Consider the following 8,656-nt stretch of genomic DNA (forward strand, 5'->3'; position numbering starts at 1 on the left):
CCTCAGAAGCCCAGCTGTTTGGACCACCATATTTTAAAAAATTAATTAAAGGTTTACAAGTTACTAGTCATACTCATCTTGCAAGTACTGAAAATCATCCTCAAGCACTCCAACAGCTTCTAATTAAGAATAGAGAAGGTATCAATCCGATCAGAGAAAGTGCTAATAAGCAATTTAACAAGTGCAATTTGCCTGCATAACTGTCTCCCAAAGAAAAACCAAAAGGTTGCCATTAATTTTACTTTCTGTTTTCAGAAGTGCACTTAAGACAATCAGCCCTTTGCTTCACTGGTAATCCACATACTGACAAGGCTTTCCCCTTCTCTGTCCCTATCCTGCTTCTGAGGAAATGCAGAGCCATAGAAATAAAGAAAAGTTGTAATGTCACTCATTCGCTTCCATAGACCTTCCCTTCCTCCCAAATTATGTCTGTCAGCAGTAGTGTGCCCGCTCTGGATAGACAGAGAAAGCTGTCCATCCATTGGGCAGCTAAAAGCATTTCATGGTTTGGGAAGTCAGAACATTTTGTTGTTTCCATAACTAGAGAGAATTCAGCCCTTGTGAGTACTGTGTAAGAATCACAGGTCTCCCTTCCTCCATCCCATGCCTACTCCACAACTCCTGAACAGTCATCTGGTTTTCCACCACCAAAGCTCAAATCTCCAGAGGACTGTATCTCTCAGAGTCTCACACACACCAGAGATGAGTATGAATCCTGGCTGAAATATGTAGCCTGAATTTTCCCTATCATTCTGAATTGCTCACATTTACTCTTTCAGTTTAGACTCACCTGCAGGGATTAATACATTTGGGAAAAACAAGAATTGCAAATTAGAACACAGTCTGCAAACAAAAAATAGATCAATTTTCTATGCAAATATAACTTATGGCTTGACGTATACATTCATCACAAATCTATATAGTCCTGGTTCTCATTTTTCACTTCCTCATACTTAAAAATCTCCTACACAATTATTTCCTATATGATTCTTTCCTTCCTACCCACCCCAGCCACTGCCCTTCCTGGTAATGCGCCAGTTTTGTTATTGTTCAAAGGTGAAAACCAAGATCTATCCCAGTAACTCACTCTGGCGAAGCTTAACCTAAAATGATTAATTTAAGAAGAGTGAAACAGCCCAGTAGAGGGGCCTCCAAGTAGGGCTGGTAGCTCTGATACAGCACAGAAAAACATGTGCACTGCTCCTCTTTCCACTTGACTTACAGTGACAGAGCTGACAGTCCTGCAAGGACAGAAAGCTGATCACAGTCAAGGAGGTTAAAAGTTACACTTCAGATTATCTTCCAGGCAAGTAATAACGAGGCTGCCACGAGGATGCTTCGGGGTTCAAGAACAAAATGGGAGGTGAGACATTCAGTCCTGAACAGAAGCAATGCTTCCCTCACCACTAGCCTCAACACAGAGCTAACAATTTTATTCATTTTTATAATTTGTGAAACAATTTGACTAGGCATCTGGGCTACCCAAGGGCAACCTAGGGGTTCTGTAAAGCCATCTGCAAAATGAAGCCAAATAATGAAGTTCTGACTATTCGTACCAACTGGAGGCCTGCTCCCCCAAGGATTATTGGCACTCTCTAAAAATTTCACTGTTGAAATTTCCCTTTCCAGTTTACAAGATCAATGCTCCAGTGCTTTGTTTTATTAAATCCTTTTTTTCTAAGAAAATAAGTGGACACTATATGGAAGTGAATTAGCCTTCACTCAAAACATGTTTTGCACTTGATCTTGTTCAGTGCCAATCAGAAAACATACCGTGATCTTATTTATGAGGGCTGGATCTATTGTCCAGGTTTAATTAGATGATTATTACACTTCCCATTTCTGTTATTGCAGATCCTTAATTCTTTTTGTAACATGATGTCCTTTAAAAAGTGTTTTCCAGAGAAAGCAAAAGAGATTTCTATTTGTCCTAATTATTCAGGAAATTAAAACATGCCAATATTTTTTCAGCTAATTAGCTTGAAATACCTTGTTTATTACTCTCAGAACTGACCTGTAACATCTTTCTTGTGCTCTCTCTAAATCACCAACTGCTCATTTGCTCGCTTTCACTGTCCTACATCACTCAGCAACTTTTTCCACAGGACATTTCCTCTCACCAGTTGTTTCATTTGCCCATAAGAAAACATATCCTAATGGACACATAGAGCTTTTTCTCTCCAGATATCGACACAGCATACTGCTGTTGACAGCAGAAGTCACTTCTGCAGGAATAGAAGGTGCTGCTTCATGTAGGAGAGGGGGAGTAGGGGTGTGCAACATGCCACCACTCTGCAAGCAAAGGTAGGTAGGATGCTGAACAACTACTGCTTCATTTTCACTGTATTCTTTAAATATTGTGATTGTAGGGGAAAAAGAAAAAAAGTGAAAAATGTTAGGACTTTGTCATTGCTGTATAAGACAGCAATTAATGTAATCTCTTTTTGTAAGTCATATGGGTCTTTAGATATCTCTGTCAGCACCATATAGGACCCATCAATTAAGTCTTCCACATGCAGACCTTTGACACATCAATTTTAGAGGCCCATTTAACCACATGTTTACACTTAATCTAGTTTAACCATTCCCATCTAACTGTGTATGTGGACCCTCTTACTTCAGAATTAACTACTTTTTCACCTTAACTTGATATTATGGAAAACACCCATTGGAAGCCAGGCCCCACACATCTTACCTTGCAAGCCTCTATGTTTTTTGAAGTGTTTGAGATTGTGCCTGTCCATATGCAATTTGTTTCTGGAGCCATTGCACCTGGCATGTCCTATCCTTCTTCAGATCCTGAACTGTTATCACAAGGACTTAAAACTAAATTGACCTCTTCTTTTGACATTGGATCAATGCCCCCATGAAATGTGCAGCAACAAAGAATTATGGGTGAAATGCAGCAGCTTTTACTGCTGCTTCAGCAAAACATGGAGTGCTTACTTACAAAGGTCAGCAGCATGAAACACCTATCCAAAGTTTTTCTATGAAAATAGATCGGAGCATGCTTAAAATAGCAGTAGTTCTCCTGAAGGGCTTACAAATATTCGATACAGACAGGGAACACACTTTTATATGTAGATCAAGATGCAACAGAAAATAGCAATAGGACTTCTTTATATTCTCCTTACCTACCCCTTCAGCCCTTTTCTCATGATACCACTGTCACAGGCAAATGATGAACACTTACAGGAAGAAGATTGTTCTACTGCCAAGTCTGTTCGATACACATCATTTTTCAGATCATACTAATAGCTTGTTCTGGTGGTATTCGCAATATGAACAGTCAAAGGATGAAATCATCAATATACTTCAACATATATCCTGGATCATTGAAAAGATTTGAAATGGCATGAGTGTTTGGGTTTTGGGGTTTGTTTGTTTTTGTTTGATTTGGTTTATTTTCCTTCTTTTTAAGTGTCTTTTGGCTTAGGAAAAATGTACTAGAGATTTTAGGATATGCACCTCATCAAAAGTAAATTTTAAACCCTGTATATTTGATAACTCAATTTGTGGTAGTGTTCATTTAGCTAACGAATATTGTTAACTTAAGCTATTATCCTAGAATTGCTGTTTTCTAAAATAACCCCAGGTCTCAGAATAAAAGATGAAACTACACCAGTACATCTTTCCCCCTTTCTCTACTCTAGTTGCAACATAAAGTCCTCATGGCAGAAAAGCAAATGAATAACAATATCCTGTAGACATCTTTGCAAAAATCTTGCGCATCTTCAGCTTGAATTTCCCTACTGCGTCCCAGCAAATTGCCTTTCTTAGAGTAACAAGGAACAAGAAGATTTTAGTATTGTACACCCATATGATTCCCTTCACTCCTAAAATCCCAGAATCACGTTTTCTGTACTGATGTCCTTTTGTCTAACATAAGTCAGTTATCGCTTTTCTCTTATATAGCTAAAAGGAGTCATAAATACATACAGTCAAACAGGTACAGCATGTCCTTAAAGCACCTGGAAAAGGATTCCCATGGGTAGGGAGCAAACAGTAATTTTGCTTGCCCCTGGTATAACAGTGTTTTTAATTTTAATTCATAGTTTTCATAGATTTTTAAAAGTTATTTTTAAATAACTGCTGCATAATTTCTGTCTCAAGCTGCATGAAGGAAAAACTCTCTTTTCCATAGCCCGTTTAAGGAATCCAGCCAAAAGCAAATCTTGGAGAACAGGAATATTTGACAGTAGTTATGCATAACATCATATTTGTAATATTAACCATCCCAGGCAGTTCAAGACAAATAATTTTGGATATCTTGAGGCAACATCTATTGGAACTGGGGAAGAAGGAAAGAATTATGCAAAAGTGGCTGTAATTTCATATGAGAACATAAATTAAAACATTAAAAAGCATCATCTTAAATAACAAATGAGAAATCAGAAAGAAACCTCCAGAAGGAATTAAAAGCTATTTAAAGAAAATTCTACTCACTGAAAAAGAGGCATATAGTCAGCATATGTGCCAGCAAACCTACAGCAGGAATTTGACCTGGCAGACTACTGAAACACAGAAACCCTTAAGTGCTCTGTGAAGAGCAACTGAATAGCATTGTGGGTGTTGCAGGACTGCTCAACACTGGGAATTACTCCTTCATTCCAGCTTGTGTTATTCTAAGAAATATATGTATGCATGAGACAGGCATACCTAGAGGATTTTTGCTCTGTATCAAAATATCTCAGCTGACTATGACAATGAAAAGAATACATCTCATGTTTTTACTTAATCTCATACTCACTGTAAGGAGTGAGTTACAGGAGGCCAAGGGAACAGAAGGGACAGGGAACCAGTGCAGGTAAGTAACGCCTTCTAAGAGTCCTGCTCCAAAAACCATGTCAAGAACCTGCGAATGAGAAGGCAATAGAGTAGCACCTATTAATGAATTGGAAGTATTGAGAAAAAAGCTGGCCTTAAAGATATTCACACCTGAAACTTAGGTCAGTCTTTTAGGACATACTATCACTACCTGTGCTGTTTATACAAGAGTGGAGACTATGCAGGCGCTGGGAAGGTTTCACAGAATAGTCACTGCCACAGAAAGGACCAGCCAAAGTTAACACCATGTTCAGTTTTTGTAGGGCTCTTTTCCACTATTGACTACCAATAAATATTATGACCCTCCATCTCATCCCCCCCAAACTGTGCATGCTCTTGTATTCTTGAGCTCTCAGCCTTTATTTTCATATAACCACGTGAGCCAAGCAATTCAACCATGCCCCTATTAAATTACATGTTTGTGAAACTGAACCTGGGAAGGGAAATTTCCTGGGAATTATAGCAGAAAACCTGGAGAGATCAATTGATATAACCTGGTCATGACCCATTCAGAGGAAGTAATTGGGCAGATAGTGTTACCATCACTAATATTTTCACACAGGTGCAGCACCATCTGCTTCTGCTCTTTTTGGCATGAGGCTATTAGATGTTCAGTTCTAAGTCCATGATTTAGGTATAAGGTGAAATTAGTAGGTTGAACCTTTATGAACCAAGGGAGACCAGTGTCAAACACTTGGAGGAAGATAGCAGGAGCAGAGACTGGAGAAGCCCAAGACTAGGCTGTATCTTGTAGAACTTTGGTTTAAGATTTGTAATAGCCATTTTATCAAACAGCAAATAGAGTTTTTAAAGCCTCAGATGCACATTTTCAGAATTGTATAGGGTTCATTGTTTAGTTAATGCTGAGGCTTCACTAGAGATTGGCCCCTCTCTCATGGACAGCCAAAGTCAGGGACAACAAGTTCTTAATCAGCCATCACTGCATATGTTCATACTGACTGCAATTCTGGTGGGTATTGGGTGTTCAGAGGGTTATGTTGGACTGCTTGGTCTCAGAAGATGGCTATCAGTAATCATTCCTCCTGCGCATCCAGATCTCAGTCTAACCTTTAGGTACAAGCTTGTTTTGCAATAGGTTAGACTTTTGTTGCTGTGTTTTGTTTTTAAATGAAGGCATTACATCTCCAAAACTCACAGCTCTGCAAGTTTCAGGTTCAAAACTGGAACTCTTTGAACTTATTCTATGAATCTTCTACCACTTCTAAGTTAGTGTTTTGACATGGAACAATGGTCCATCATGCAGTCTATGGCATCTAATACTTGCTTTACTCTTTCCATTTAATTACTGGAGTAATAAATCTCTCCCTCAGTTTATTTGAAGTACCTTTCAAGCACATGATCCACACACTGCATTTTTTGTGCTTAGAGGCCCCTCAGCAAAAGCAAGAACTCTCAACTATTGCATTGTAAACTTACTAGAAAACTCACTCTTCAGACCTATGGTAAAAGGCAGAATATTGCTGTAATTGGCATTGTTGAAAGTTTACAACAGGGACTCACCATTTATTTTTTCAACTGGAAGTTTCCACAGGATATCTAAAAGATGTTTATAGTATAAATTTAACAGATTTCACCCTGTTGAAAGATTAGTTGGATGACTTCAGTTAGCAGAAGTACTCCAAAGATTGTTTAACCCAGTTAAAAAAAAAAAAAAAAAAAAAAAAAGGAAAACACCCAAAACTCAAACCTCCACAGCTTTTAAATTCAGAAATTTAAAGTCTTCTTTCTGTTATAAACCTACTTAAAATTTGTACTCAGAAGCTGACAAAGTTAAACATAAAGAGGTATTTTACTGATCCAAAAAGGGGTTAATTTTAAATTAAAAAGATCACCAAAGGATGAAGTCCTTCCTTTCCCCTGATTGATTTCAGGATAATACACTATTATAAATTTTTTTTTAAAATAGCATAAACAAACTTGTCTGCTGTGTTTGTTAATTCTATACCATAGCATACTTCTCAGTCAAGACATAAACTGTCAGATATAGAAGGCAATGTAAGTGCTGTTATTTCTATTGGGATAGCAACAAAAAGTTTCAATAAATATTGGGATTCCATATTAAAAATTTTTTGAAGAAAAGCCCTGTCTTCATTCAGTCACCTAGCATTCATCTTTCTGCTCCAAAATAGGTTTGAGATTTGGTTTTGGTTTTGTTTGTTTGGGTTTCTTATGTATATATAAAGAAAATATACTCTACAATCTACAAAAGGAAGTGCATCCTCAAATCACTATGTTTGTCTGAAAGCAATTGGCCAAATGGATCACCCAGTCTGGAAAATACTGATCCAAATACTTGGATCATGAATTCCCAGTCACACTAACTAAATGATTCCAGTATCTATTTTTAAGAGGTCTTCTGGGAGGTGGGGTCAGGCTTAAAGTCATAATTCTTCAGTATGAAAATGAGTGGCTCAGCTCTGGGCATATGTAATCACTGTGATTATGTGACTGTTTGGGCAGATAAGTGAAAGTATGTGGGTTTTAATGTTTATATGAAGAATTTCAGGCACTTTCCCTCTCCACTGTAACAGCTAGTGGAGTTGAAGCTCACTTCAGAACTGTTTGGAATCTTTCCCACGGGACATAAGTCCTTCAAAATAGCTTTACTTCCAGTGGGAACTGGTAAGTTTCTCTTGTAGTTGACCGAGATTTTAATGTAACTTTGACTGATATGGCTGCTTTCAGGCTGATTTTCCTCAGACATGCCAGTCAAGGCATTAGTTGACCAAATTCTCCCTGTCTGCAAAGAAATTAGTCTGACTGCCAAACACATGGGTAGTGCTTTGCATAGATTTACATGTAAGACCATGTCTTGGCACTGAAGTACTTCTTCCTCAAGTATCCCATATTTGAAACAAGAATCTCAAAGTTCTGGAGGTGGGAGGATATACAAGTCTATAAGTATGTATGGCCAGTCTTCACGAACGAAGATTTGGGAAAGGTCTTTTACCTTTCAAGCCTGCGCAATGGATTTTTTAGGTGAGACACAGCATGCGCTGAACTGAGCCCACCCTTTAATCCTAAGGTTCATCTGCCGGGGCCAAGCAAGCTTGGACAATGGCAGTGAGGTCCTCAGGACGTAGGTTTGTTTAGAGTGACCTTCTCTTAGATGGATGCCCTTACAGGGCTTGACGAGCTCCATCTGCCCGGGGGAATTCCCTGACCGGGGATCGAACCCGGGCCTCGGCGGTGAGAGCGCCGCATCCTAACCACTAGACCACCAGGGGGCCCCACAAGTCTATAACTCACATACCTTCTCCCTCCCTGCAACTACACCCCCCCACCCCCACACTGTGCTTTTTAGCTTTTTGGGTGTGGTAGTGGTGGGAGCTTTTCCCCTCAACCAAATGGGCAATCTGTTAAACAGAACACAAACTAGCCACTATTGCTACCCACAGAATGGCAGAAAAGTAGGGTAACATTAAAAAAGTATTTTCTTTCCTGTGACAGGATGCAACAACAAAATGAAGGGTGATTAGGTCAATTCTTTTTCCCCATCCTAGAGTCAGAGAGAAGAAAACTGCAAGAAAACCTTTGTACATCAATTATTCTGGTAGAAACAACTAGCCAAAGATGCCAACATCGTAAAGTTGGGTACCTAAGACTCTAGAAGGGAGCCAATTAAAACAAAAGAAGTTCAAAGAACAGTAGGAGGAAAAGGTCAACAGAGCTTGAAAATGTCCTTTTAGTTTCTAGACTTTTTTGGTTTTTTCCACAATGTTTTCTTGTGCAGTAAAATGGCCAATGGTATCCACACAAAACTGAAGAACGAGAATTTGGGCTTTGTTCATATTTTAATACCTCTGAG

General features: G+C 38.8%; 1 non-coding gene across 1 annotated transcript; it reads right to left on the reverse strand.

Annotated features, from left to right (window-relative positions):
- Window positions 1-8,003: 8,003 nt before the first annotated feature.
- TRNAE-CUC lies at window positions 8,004-8,075 on the reverse strand. The gene has a single exon. It is a non-coding gene; the product is annotated as a tRNA-Glu (tRNA).
- Window positions 8,076-8,656: the final 581 nt, after the last annotated feature.

The sequence above is a fragment of the Neopelma chrysocephalum genome, unplaced genomic scaffold (assembly GCF_003984885.1).
Source record: "Neopelma chrysocephalum unplaced genomic scaffold, ASM398488v2 Primary Assembly neopelma1_26b, whole genome shotgun sequence".
Taxonomy (NCBI): Eukaryota; Metazoa; Chordata; class Aves; order Passeriformes; family Pipridae; genus Neopelma; species Neopelma chrysocephalum.